The following is a 13,671-nucleotide window of genomic DNA, read 5'->3' as shown; positions in this document are numbered from 1 at the left end:
CACTTCTCTAACAATTTTGTCACTACAGCTGTAGATTAGTGTTTAATTAATGCTAAAGAGCAAAAGCAGCTGAACTCTTTAAAGACAATTAAAAGGAAACTAAAAAATTATACCTGTTTAAGCCCAGGAATAGTAACAGACAACTGGTGACAAGTGTTACATAGAACAAGACAAGTGGATAAAGACAAGAGCTCTTTATAGAAATTCTATTGTCCAAGATCAAATATATACAGATAGATACTAAAAACATATGAAGCACATACATATATGTGTTTATGTGAAGACTGAGATTCATTTTTGAGTAAAACTTCAAAGAAAGTCTCACTATGAACAATTTAAGACATTACTCAGGGTTAAGATGAACCTTTATTTTCTTTGCTTAAGGTTTCTAAGAGGAGTAACGTCAGCCAACAATACACCTGGTTTCTCTACCCTTCATCACTCCTTGATCTGGGGGGAGAAGTTACTTGAGAGGACTAAATGGATATGCTTTGATGGATAAATCAGCATATTGCAAAGACAGTTCATATCAATGTTTTCTGACATGTCTTAAGAAGCTGCCAGTAGTAGTCCAGCAGGCTCATGAGTAAATGAATTCAGAGATTATGTATTACGAAGCACACAGGAGTTGCACAAAGCTACCTCCTCCAAACCAATTTTAATTCAGTAAAAAAGCTGTTATTTTGACCCCAAAATATCAGACTTTCTTATTCCTCTATTGGCTCCAAAAGAAGGAAAGGGATATAATGCATTAACCCTCTAAAATCCTAAAATTGAAGATGCAGAACATAAAGAAAGTGTCCATAAGGATAAGACCCCTCAATGAAACATTTTTTAAAAGTTAAAAGGTTCTGGGGCGTCTGGGTGGCTCAGTTGGTTTATCAGCCAACTCCTGATTTTGGCTCAGGTCATGATCTCAGGGTTCTGGAATTGAGCCCCAAGCTGGGCTCCACACTCAGCAGGGAGTCTGCTTGAGGATTCTAGCTCTCTCTCTCCCTCTGCCCTTTCCCCTATTTGCACAATGCATGCACTCTCTCTCTAAAAAGTTAAAAGGTTCTGACACAAAATTATATAATATACATAACAGAGGTTGGCATTCTATGAAACATCACTCATGTAAAATACTATCATCAGTACATAAAATCTAAGTGGCTTCTTGCAGAAGGAATTCTTTCTTGTATTAATCATCAAATTTTTCAACCAATTTTATGGGATATATGACATAGCTCCTGAATGATAATATCTATTAATATAGACTAGTAGTATATAAAAACTTTACAAAGAATATGCTGTTACTTGAAATAATGATTTAGTCTGATGCAAAACACATACTAACACATGTACAATAAAGCTGCAAGTGGATTATAAGGCATATGACCACAATAAGAAATGATGCTTCTATTAATTCTAGGGGTGTAAATAAATCCTTTAAACAAATTTCCTTTAGAAATTGGTAGGTCCGCCTTGAAAACAAAAAGCAAAGCTGGAGGCATCAGAATTTTGGACTTCAAGTTATATTACAAAGGTACAGTGATCAAAACATTAAAGTACTGGCACGAAAATAGACACATAGATAGATCAGTGGAAGAGAAAAGAAAACCCAGAAATGAACCTACAACTATATGGTCACATCATCTTCGACAAAGCAGGAGAGAATATCCAATGGGAAAAAGATGGTCTCTTCAACAAATGGTGTTGGGAAAACTGGACAGTAATATGCAAAAGAATGAAACTGGACTACTTTCTGACATAATACACAAAAATAAATTCGAAATGGATTAAAGACCTAAATATGAGACCTGACACCATAAAATTTCTAGAGGAGAACACAGGCCATAACCTCTTTCTAGATATGTCTCCTGAGGCAAGGCAAACAAAAGCAAAAATAAACTACTGGCACTTCATCAAAACAAAAAGCTTCTGCACAGCTAAGGAAACAATTAAAACTAAAAGGCAACTTAGGAATGGGAGAAGACATTTGCAAATGACATATATGATAAAGGGTTAGTATTCAAAATATATAAAGAACTTATCAAACTCAATCCCCCCCCAAAATAATCCAATTTAAAAATGGGCAGAAGACATGAATAGACATGTTTCCAAAGACGACATCCAGATGGCCAAGAGACACATGAAAAGATGCTCAACATCACTGATCATCAGGGAAATACAAATCAAATCTACAAGGAGATATCACGTCACCCCTGTCAGAATGGCTAAAATAAGAAACAACAGGTGTTGGCGTGGATGTGAGGAAAGGGGAACCCTCTTGCTCTGTTGGTGGGAATGCAAATGAGTGGAACCACTCTGGAAACAGTATGGAGGTTTCTCAAAAGGTAAAAATTAGAACTACCCTATGATCTGCGAATCACACTACTAGGTATTTACCTAAAAATAGAAAAATATATATATTAATTCAAAGGGATACATGCACCCTGATATTTAGAGCAGCACTTGTCTACAACAGCTAAATTATGGAAACAGACTATGTCCATCAACTGATGAATGAATACAGATGTGGTATATAAATATACAAATCCACACACACACACACACACACACACACAGGAATATTACTTAGCCATCAAAGAGAATGAAATCTTGCCATTGGGAACAAGATGAATGGAGCTAGGGAGTATTATGCTGAGTGAATGAAGTCAGAGAAAGAAAAATACCATATGATTTCATTCATATGTGGAATTTAAGAAACAAATAAGCCAAGGGGGGGGGGAAGAAAAGAGAGTGAGGCAAACCAAGAAAGAGACTCAACTATAGAGAACTGTTTGTTACTAGAGGGAAAGGATAGGAGATGGGTTAAACAGATGATGGGGATTAAGGACTGCACTTGTGAAGAGCACCAGTTGATGTATGGAAGTGCTGAATCACTATACTGTACGCCTGAAAACAGTATTACACTGTAAGTTAACTAATTTAAATAAAAACATTAAAAAAAATTAAAAGGAATTAAACAAAAAAGAAAATGGTGGGTCCTTTAAGAAATATCAGATGAGTGAAATTCATCATATCTGTGAATATCATCTTGGTATTCTAATGGAAAGGCAATCTAATTGTTTTTTCTATTTCTGGAAAGCCACTCTTATCAGAGGACACAAGTTTTTAAGCATATTTACATTACTTACTATATTTCTTTTATGCATATAAAGTTTTAAAAAGCTATTTCATAGGCTATTTCAAGAAATGCTGCCAAAAAAGGTAAGTTTAATTAGCTTTAAAAACCTATAGTCTTGGGAAACCTGGATGGCTGGGTGTGGAGCTTGCTTGGTATTCTCTCTCTCTCTCCACCTCCCTCCCTCCCTCTACTTCCTCCATCCTCCCTCCCAACCCATGTGCTCTCTTTTAAATAAATAAATAAAATCTTTAAAAAAAAGTAAAATCTTATCTGGCTACACTAAAATACTAACATACAGAAACTACTGTTAAATAATTGGAATATACATACAGAAAGCAATGAAAAAAATCAAAGTAATGCTATCATCCAGAAAGTTTTAAAAGTTTTTCTTTATGTTTTATTCTTCTGCTTCCTGATAACTAAATGTATGTTATATAGAACTATAAGGGAAAAAAGTTATCATACTATATTCCTCTTTTAGGTCAAATTAATTAACAGCTATTTTACAATTTGAATGTTTAGTATTAATGACATTTTAATACATTTTGATGTATAAATTGTTAAGTGATTTGGGTGTGTATCATGCAAACTTTTTATCTTAAATCATATTGTCTTTATAATGGGGAAAAAACACCCACGTTGTATATTTAACAGCATTTTCTGTCAAAGCAAGAGTCCACAGGAAAATGAAAGCAGGACCAACTGTGCTTAATGGTAGAAATCAGGAAAGCTTTTTAAACGCAGTTTCTTTCCTCTAAGGAACAATTAAATATGAAACTAAACAATCAAGAGGAAAGGGAAGAAATAAAGGTGAAATAACAGGATGTCCTGATTCAAACATTATGCAAATACAAATATTAAACAAATCAGGGGCACCTGGGTGGCTCACTGGTTAAGCTGCCGACTCTTGGTTTTGGCTCAGGTCACGATCTAGGGGTCCTGCAATCCTCCCCGTGTTGGGCTCCAAGCTCTGTGGGGAGTCTGCTTGGGATTCTCTCCTTCTCTCCCTCTGCCCCTCCCCTGATGTGCAGGAGCACTCTCTCTCTCTCTCTCTCTCTTTCTCTCTCTCAAATCAACCATTCATTTGAGAGAGAGAGAGATAGCTAGAGAGAGCACAAGCGGGAAGGAGAGGAAGAAGCAGGCTCCCCGCTGAGCAGAGAGCCCAATGCAAGGCTCAATCCCAGAACCCTGAGATCATGACCTGAGCTGAAGGCAGACACTTAACCCACTGAGCCACCCAGGTGCCCCGAAGCACAATGTCTTAAAAACAAGTTCCATTAACCTAATCAAATAGCGTCCTATAATCAAACACCTACTTGAAATAACAGTTTACGATACATTTGGCAATGCTTTTTAATACCACATCTTACGACAAACAAGCTAGATCTAATTCATATATATATGAAAAAATTGATAGCTGTAAATATAGAAATAGAGATCCATGGATAGAGTTATTTATATTTATAAAACTGGCAGTGTAATGGTTCTTCCTGTGACCCCGCAGGATTAAGAAAACAAGAAGTAACAGCCTGATATGCCTGTGTGTGATATATTCGGGGATATGGGGATCAAGGCTAACTGCTAGAAGTCTTTTAGCACAAGTAAATAAGTAAATACACTGCAATACAATTCTATCATTGGTATTTCCAGGGAAATTATAACTTTTTCTAGGACTTAGGGGGGCGTTCCTTCAGGTATTCATCAGAACATACTATCCTAACACAACAAAAGAAAAACAAAAATGAGAGCATTCACTTAAAGTTAAAGGCTTTATCTTTACTGCCAAAAAGTGAAAAATTATGTATTAGATTCTTAGTTACAAGAAAATGCTTCTGTTGTAATTTTTAAAATGTTGTAGTAATTAAAAAAATACTTAGTTACTTACCTCGAACCATATAATACACACAACTAAGGAGATAATGACTGTGAACAGAGCTGGCATTTATGCAGAGAAAGCAACTGTCTCTGTGGTGTGGACTTTCCCAAAATATCTCCCACATGGGCCTATCCCTGATGCCTGAAATTCCTCCGCAGTTGGTGCTAGTTAGAAATGCAAATAAACCTATAGCACTCACCATAATTAAGAACATTTTATTATGTACTAGCTTTTTAGGTCTTATGAATTCTTTACAATATGACACATAGCTGGAACATGTTTGAATATGACACACAGAGAATGTTGAAAAGAGAAGTCAGGGAAAAGTAGAGGCAGGAATACAGATGAATGCAAAGGTCTGGTTCAGGAGGGAGGATAAAAGAACAGGGTCTAACGGTTAACTGAAAGAAGACAGTGCTGCAAAAAACAGGGGCAGGGATGCTTACCAAGGATTGTGGCAGGAAATGCTCCTCTGCATTACAAGTGATTTTATGATCAGCCATAGGGTCTCACAGAACTTTGAAAACATAATGCACCCTATAAGTTGTATGCTAATAACTAAGATAAATAAAGGATTTACTAAAAAGTTTATTTGCATTTAAGAACTAAAAATTCCCCCAAAGTAACTTTTACTGTCAATTGTAATTAATCCATGACTACAGAAAATTTAAAAAACACTACAAAGTATACCGAAAGATTAAAATCACCTGTAATCCCTGCACCCATTAATACCACCGTTAACATCTGGAGGCGGGGGGGGGAAGGAGGGTATAACTTGAACGATTTATGTGTGTGTGTGAAAAAACATATATAACAAAATTGAGATTATTATATAGTTCTGTATCTTAATTTTTATTTAAAATTACATTGTGATCATTTTTCCATTCCAGTGAATATTCTTCATCGTTTCAAGGCCACCAGGTTGAAAACTAATAGTTTCTTAATGTTATTCTAGTGAACTACTTGGATTTTAAACCTACTTCTACCTTGATTTTAAGTCTAAAGAAAATCATCTTTAAAAATTCCCTTTTCTCAAAAGGATATATCAGCCCTTGAAAAAAATCAATATTGCTGCTTTGAATTCAAGAATTTTAAGATTTTCATGGTTTCTCTTATCTAAAGCATTTAACTGGGAAAGTAAATAAGTGAAAATGGTCAAAGTGTTGATCTCTGTTTTAACCAATATTGCAAAAGGTAGATACAAATCACTGTATTCATACTGACTAAACTACTGTTCGATTCTGAATGCTGTAACATCAAGTGGAGTTTAGGAATTCTGTATCCTCCTGGCCTAGGAGCCAAATTAGGCCTTTGGCTTAATTTCATTCAGCTGGCCTTTGGAATTTTTTTCTTAAAGATGTAGCATCCATTTCCTGCCTCATCCTTGAAAGATATGGAATGTGTGTATATATATGTAATCATTATACATATTATTGTACATATTGTACATACATATGTAGTTATTTGATTGAGGTCTCCACTGGCAAGACCTGAGGAATACTCTTACTTCAATGGCATTATTTGGGAAAGGAACAGTCATGCTCAGTCTCTTTGAGGAGAGGGAGGAAATGGAGCAGTTGCAGCCAAGTGACTGTGGTGAGGAAGAAATGACAGGTTAAGAGGACTTATGGAGATGTTCACTCTATCCAGTAACATACAATGAACAGGCTGAACTGGAGATGCTACTTTTATGGATAAAGGGGCCCTTAAGGAAGCAAGATGAACAAGAGAGACACTGTTCAGGGAAAAAAGAATGGATAGACAGTCTATGTTGGTTAGCCATAGGGGATGAAAGTCAAATCTGCTACGAGTTTGTATCAGGAACTCTATTACTTAATTACTTACTTAGTAGGAACATAAGATGTAAGGTTGAAAAAGCAGGAGTTCACTTTTATTGAGGACCTACTACAGTCTACGCAGCACACGTTAGTTTAAATGCTGTTTACCCTTCTCACACAGATGAGGATACTGGGGAATCTTACCGATTAAGAAACTAGCTCAAGGATACACAGCTAGGAAAATAGTGAAATCAAGGTTCAGTGCAAACACCTGCCTGTTTCTGAAAAAGTTACACGCCTTTTCTACGATACTACTTTGACTTAAATTTCAGAATTTAGTCTAATACTTTTAACCATATTATAATTTCAGAAAGTACTCTATCTTAGCTAGCACGAGAGAAAAATACACTGCAGGTAAAGGAATCTACTAGGAGGGTGGGGAGATATTTAGACGAGCAATATTACTGAAAATATTTAAACAATTATAAAAATAACACTAATGTCTAAAATTTCAAAGCATTTCTAGGAACAATCTTAAGAATGCCATTTTTTTTCTTATGAAAAAGGAAATTGTTCATTATTTTCCTCTCAAAATAGATCTTATATGAATTAATCACTAGACTAGTTCATATGGACTTCATCAAGAATAACAAAACAGCCTACATCAAAATAATTTCAATATAAAAAGAGTAAAAACTAAGTCAACTTAAAAGTTTCAGGGATATTTTACTTTTAAGCAGTAAGATGTCCTTAGAAGAAATAGTATATACTACATTGTGCAGCATACCTTTTCCATTAGCATATTTATGGAGAGTCAATTACAAGAGTTACATAATATTCCATTATAGTTACATTATTGAGAAACAGGGTTCATCACTTTCTTTAGGTTTTATTATTCAGTCTATATGGAACTGTTCATTTTAAATATTGTTTAAGCAGTGAAAAGATAGAATAACTAATCAGAAAAATACTAATTAATAATGCTATATTATTGGTTTTCAAAAAAACCAACAGTTTTTGGACATTAGTGAAAACTGTGGATACTGTTAGGAAATCATAAAAGGTTTGAATTTTGATTATGAAAGGTAACTACATTCAACCACTGTTTCAATAACTGTTTCACATGATTTATGCTTTCTACTCTAAGGAGGAAAATATTAAATCATACAACTGAACCCAAGTCAGTAAGGTGAAAAAAAATCTGGATTTAGAAAACAGATCTAAAAGAGGCTGATTTGTATTATCGAAGGTTAACTGTCTTCACAATAATTTATACATTCAAGTATTCAAAACATCCTGGTTCACTTAAATTAAAAATATTCTTTAAGTTAGACATAATCAAATTAACTCCCTTATAAAAATCCACCCCCAATACCTGCAATACAGGTCAAATGTTCCTAAAACGGGAACATCTTGCACATCAGTAGACACTTCTAGGAACTGAGGCATAACTTAACTACATAAACCAAAAAGTTCACAAGGCACTCTGTCATACAATAAGTATGCTGTAAATTCCGTTTAAATCTTCATTTCCAAGTTCTCAAGGAAAAAAACCTGGGGAGTGGGGATAGGATAGTCATTCGCCAAAAAAAAAAAAGAGCTTGTCGCTTCCAAAACCAAGCTCCATCTAATTTCTGGGTCAAATCCTGATAGGGAGTATCCGTGACAAATCAATTTTTTTTTTCAATATTTAATCTGAGGCTTTGGAAGTGGAAGAAATCTCAGAATAATGATTTAGCCTTGTTCCCAGCCTTCAGGCTACTGAGACATTATAATTCCCAGGAACATACACCCTTCTTTAGGGAAAAGTGTGTGTATGTTTAAAGGCATACAGTAGCCGCAGAGATACAATCATTGCCACTTGGATATGTTAAAAAATTCTACCAGGGAGAAAAGAATGACACCATTTTCCCCGTCACTGGTAGGTGGGCCTAGGGGATCCCAGCCACCTGCACTGACGCTAAATTATTTAAAGCAGCCAAGAGACTCCGCGAGTGGCGTCCCAGTCGGTTCTATGGAAACGAGAGACGCGGGCGGCCTAGCGCCTTCCTGGCAGGGGATCGACCCGCAGAGCTGCGCAAACAGGAGGCGGGGGAAGCCGCTCAAGCCTGCACTGCAGAGACGCTCGGCGGCCCTCCCAGCCGCTACAAGGGCGGGGCGGGGCGGGGTCTGTGACCGCAGCCCACCAACGCCGGCGCAGAGCTCAGCGAGTCCGCGCCAGTGGGAACGAATGGTGGCTGCGGAAGGCAGGAGAACCAAGCACCGCCGGCGCTCAACCCCAGCCCCTTCCCAATCTCAAAGCCGGGAGCCACAGAAACTTTGGGGGCATGTTGGAAACGACCCCAGAGAGTCAGGGTACACTGTGTCTTCCAAGCTGAGGCCCTTTACCTTCCCTGCCGAAGAGTCTGAGATGCTTCCCTCGGGTGGCGGTGGTGATTGGGAAGACGACTGCCGCTGCAGCACTCGCAGCCTCACTAATCCGGGCTCTGGGAAATAATTTCCCGCCGCGCGCTAGGCGGCCCCGGAAACTATTGTAGCATTTCCGGGTGGTTGTCAGTGACGCTCTCGAGCCGTCGTCAGGGTGGTCTGAGCGGGTGGCTGGCTGGAATCTGGCGGGCGGGCCAGGCTCCTGCTGTATCTATGCCAGACGTGGGAGAGACTGGTAAGTGATTTTTCTACGTTGCCTCCTGGGCCTGATATTTCCGGCCGGTCGGGGCGCCGTGTAGCATCTTGGCAGGACCAAGAAGTGAGCGGGAGAGAGTTAAACCAGGAGGTGTCTGTATCCAACCCATGGCGCTTGATCCCCTGCTGCTGGAAGAGGCCCTACGACTTCGGTTTACCGCCTTCTCCACTAGCCAAATCCCTCCCCAGCTTGGAACTCGACGTCGGATCCCCAAGTGAGGCCGAAGACCATGTATACAGCGACTTGTAGTGCCAAGTCTTTTTTCCAGTATTCGAGGAGTGTCATTACTCTCCCATTGTCAGGGTTTAGTTACCCTTGATTGCCGAGAGCTAATTTACCATCCTTGACCTGAGTACTGTTTCCATTGCCCTGGGTCGCACCTTTTAGGAACGTTTTAGACTTGGGATGAGGGAGTAGTTTGTGTTTAGAATTAAACGTTCCCGCCGCTGTTTGAATTGGGTAAGAAGGGGCTTTGTTTTCCTGACTACCCTGAGCTAATGGGCTTTACATACACGTTTTAGTTTTTGGAACCTGTAATCAAGAAGTAGATGTACTTTCAGAACGAGTGCTCGTGCTCTGCTCCAGGTTTCTTAGATCATGAAGGATTCAGGAGAATTTGGGAGGGAGGTCTGAGGTAACCACAATAGTTTTAAGGAGAAAATTGCTTCGGACGGAGGGAGAATGTGAGAAAAGGTGTTTTTCCAAACGAAGATTTGAACGAAGTGATGTAGGGAACATGGCTACTTCTCTCTTGTGTAATGCAGTTTCTTCAGGTAAGTAGTTTCCCCACCCCACCTTATATTTAAATCATCACTTTTCCCCCTAAAAGGCAGCTAACTTTGATCCCCCTAAACAGCCAGTTCCGAAAGAGTTCTCGAAATTACTCTACCATGAAGAAAAATGGAGTGTGTTCAATTTAAAGCCCCTGATACATTAGCCAAATTCCTTGTTACCTTTTGAGTAATGCAAACTTATTGAGGACAGCGCATTGCTATTCTAATTTTGTTGGATAATAGTTCAGCTAACTTTTACAATCTTATTTGGTCCCAATTTTGCAATGTTTATTTAATCTGTTATTTCTCCAGTTGAAAGGATTGTAAGTAATTTAAGGGAAGTTACAGGTTTTTATATAGCAAGTAGCTTTTTAGACAGGCAGTATTTTTTTTAATTCTTGCTCTTGATTTGTGTTCTTTCAAATTAATATAGCTAACCACTAATACCACGAATAGCTATGGTTTGCCAGGCACTTTACATTCCTTAAAGTTACTACTGTCCTAGAAGTTATGCTACTCCTATTATGCAAACATTTTATACTGAGACTCAAAGACATTGTAACTGAGACTGAAAGATGTTCTCACAAATTATATAATTAAATGACACAATTGAGATTTGAACATAGTTGACCGAACTCCAAACTTTGGCTCTTTTTACTGTTCTTATAAATATCGCCAACACAAATCATTCTTTTTACTCTGGTAAAATTGAATAGGCAATATGTCACATTCAAAAGTGAAATCGATAGCAAAACTAAGTATAAAGAGATTTTAGGGATGTGTTAATGGGTTAAGGAATTCCTTAAATTAATGTATTAAGGATTAAGGAATGTGTTAAGTATTTAAGATATTACCATAGAGTAACTGTGACATATGAGTAACCCATTTTTTTTTCTTGGCCAGTTTTATCATCATCACTTAAATATAATCTCAAGACCATCAGTGTATAGGTGACTCTAAGTCCAGAATATCAGATGTCTCTTCAGTCAGCTTTGCACACAAGCGGACACACACACACGTGTGTATATGTGTGGAGAAAAAAAATGAGTGAATGGTCACAAACTTCATAAAACTGAACTTGGTAATGCCTGTAAGGAATTGTTATTTACTGGTTATTAGCAAAACTGTTATATTTCATTCATGTAACCCTCAGGCAGATGGTGCTTATCACACATTTTAAGGGAGTATCCTTAATTAAACATATGCATTCCAGCATTCTATTTTATGTAGAGAAGTAGAAATAGCCTAATTGTCAGGGAATTTACTAAAATCTCATTAAAATGACCAGTATTATAACATAGAACTTAATTATAAAGAGTATCTTGCATAGACACAAGTATATATGTACACCTAGTCTCAAATACTTAATGTGCATTTTTTTTTTTTTACATTTATTAATTTCACTGTCCCAAAGATATTTGCTTTGCATATCCCATAGGTAGATCTCAGGGATGTTTTGTTTCCAGTCAAATTTCAGTGCTTATGAAGATCGAGATTGTATCTGTTTTCTCCATTATCTCATATCCAGCATTTAGCTCTGTGTCTGGCATATAGCAGGGGCTCAATAAACATTTATTGAGGGAATGATGATTACTTTTTAAAATGTATCCATAGAGAAGTATTTGTGCGTTTTTTAAAAAGGGTCTTACCATATAAACATTTATCATTACTCACTTTGATGCTGAAATATAATGTCCACTCTACATTCATCCATAAAATGCTATGTGGTCACCTGCAAAGAAAACTGGACAGTGAGATAGGCGATAAGAGAATACCTAGCATTTATTGTTGCTTACTCTCTGCTATGTAGTGTTACATTTTATCCTCACAGAACTATAGGGTAAGTATTATTATCCTTGTTTTACAGATGAGAAAACTGAAGCCAAGACAAGCTTTGTACATCGTTCTATGTTACCACAGTCATTAAATGCCAGAGCTGTGATGTGAACTGTTGTTCACTTCAGAGGCCATTATCATAACCGCTTTGCTATACTGCCTCCAATTGGATTTTAATCCTGGCTCATCTACTAACTAGGTGTATACTCGGGGAAATTTATTTCTCTAAGGATCATTTCTCAAATATTCAGATGAATACTTAGGAGTCAGCTAACTTCAGAGGATTTTACAGCTGGAAGGGACCTTATAGATCAGTTAATCTAACCCCAAAGGTGTTATAGATTAAAAATTTGAGAATATACAAAACAGGAAAAAAATGAAAAATTGCCCATGATTCTACTCCAGCCACAACCCAGCACCTGCCTATTAGCTGTTCCCCCCCACCAGTCTGTTCATCTGGTTGGGGAGCAATCCTTTCCTTCCTAGTGAGTAGACACCTATGACTCAGGGCTCAGGCCCAGTTGAAAGTGGGAGAGGACCCTGAAGGGCCATCAAGCTTCCTATTTTGGGGGCTCCACCTTGAGAGGACATGGATTCACATCCATGGTGTGGGGATTGGTTTATAAACACCTTGTTCTAATAGGGTGGGAGCTGGGCCCTGGCACCTAGTAGAGATGCATTGGGGGTTTTGGTTTGGCTGGGGGTAGGGATTCTCTCAGGCTATGAGGTTTTCTTGTCTCCATGGCTCCTGCCCCTTTCTGTGACTCTGAGCAACCACCTGCCCCTCTCTGAGCACCACTTTCCCCATCTGAAGTCGCATAGTGGGTTGGGTAGGGGACACTTAGCTCTCTCCTCCCATTAGTGGCTCCAGGACCTCCACGATGGAATCAGTCATGGGTCTCCTCTTCCTGACTTGCTTGTGCTTAGATCCCTAGTATTGCCCCTCTGGAAGATCTTCCCCATGCATATCTACAGAAAAAACAAACACCAAAAACAGCACCCCACCTGTCTTCCGATACTTGAATACACTGCTGAGTTACTTCGACATCCAGCTCCGACCGACATAGAGCACGCTATTGCTAGGCTGTGTCATTTTAAAGGCTGGGAAACAACCAGGAATTAATCATTAGAACTGATGATTTTGCAGACTGCTGACTCACCTCATCAGGTGACCCTGGTTAAGGAAAATGTTTGAGTGGTGCAGTCAAAAGACTGCAGCTGAATCGAGATAAAGGTAAAAATCAGCAAAGTAATATTAAAAAGCCTCTAGAAGTGTGAAAAGAACACTGCTTTCCAGCTTCAACTGCTGATATGTTATTGGAGACAGGTTTTTGAAACAGTGCTCCAGCTATTTATTTCCCTGTAAGCTTTGGTTAAAGTACAAGTAAATAAGGAGAGAGGTGGCTCAGGAAAGAGTAGTGTATCTATAATATGTATGTATATGAAACATATATAGCTGTTTAAATCATTTGTGGATTCTTTGCTGAATAACATTCTCAAGAAAATTAGCTAAAACTAAACAAAGACATTGTCATTTTGATTAATTAGGGAGAGCAGTATAATGTAAAGCAGCTGAATTCAGAGAAGACCTGCAT

General features: G+C 38.0%; 2 protein-coding genes across 8 annotated transcripts in view; one reads left to right on the top strand and one right to left on the bottom strand.

Moving 5' to 3' along the window:
- SLF1 (SMC5-SMC6 complex localization factor 1) overlaps nt 1-9,295 on the bottom strand; it is a 71,103-nt gene extending 61,808 nt beyond the window's left edge. For all 3 annotated transcript variants that reach the window (XM_026498608.4, XM_048220971.2, XM_057307501.1), the window contains exon 1: nt 9,173-9,295. The gene's annotated coding sequence lies outside the window, so the exon portion shown is untranslated. The remainder of the gene's footprint in view (nt 1-9,172) is intronic.
- The window catches only part of KIAA0825 (KIAA0825 ortholog), a 376,584-nt gene continuing 371,896 nt past the window's right edge, over nt 8,984-13,671 (top strand). For 3 of the 5 annotated variants that reach the window (XM_026498622.4, XM_057307500.1, XM_048220968.2), the window contains exon 1: nt 8,984-9,446. The gene's annotated coding sequence lies outside the window, so the exon portion shown is untranslated. The remainder of the gene's footprint in view (nt 9,447-13,671) is intronic. The other 2 variants (XM_044384011.3, XM_048220969.2) reach the window with 2 other exon arrangements.

Source organism: Ursus arctos, unplaced genomic scaffold (genome assembly GCF_023065955.2).
Source record: "Ursus arctos isolate Adak ecotype North America unplaced genomic scaffold, UrsArc2.0 scaffold_5, whole genome shotgun sequence".
Taxonomy (NCBI): Eukaryota; Metazoa; Chordata; class Mammalia; order Carnivora; family Ursidae; genus Ursus; species Ursus arctos.
The sequence above is the reverse complement of the archived record's forward strand: the minus strand, read 5'-3'. Positions and strand labels throughout refer to the sequence as shown.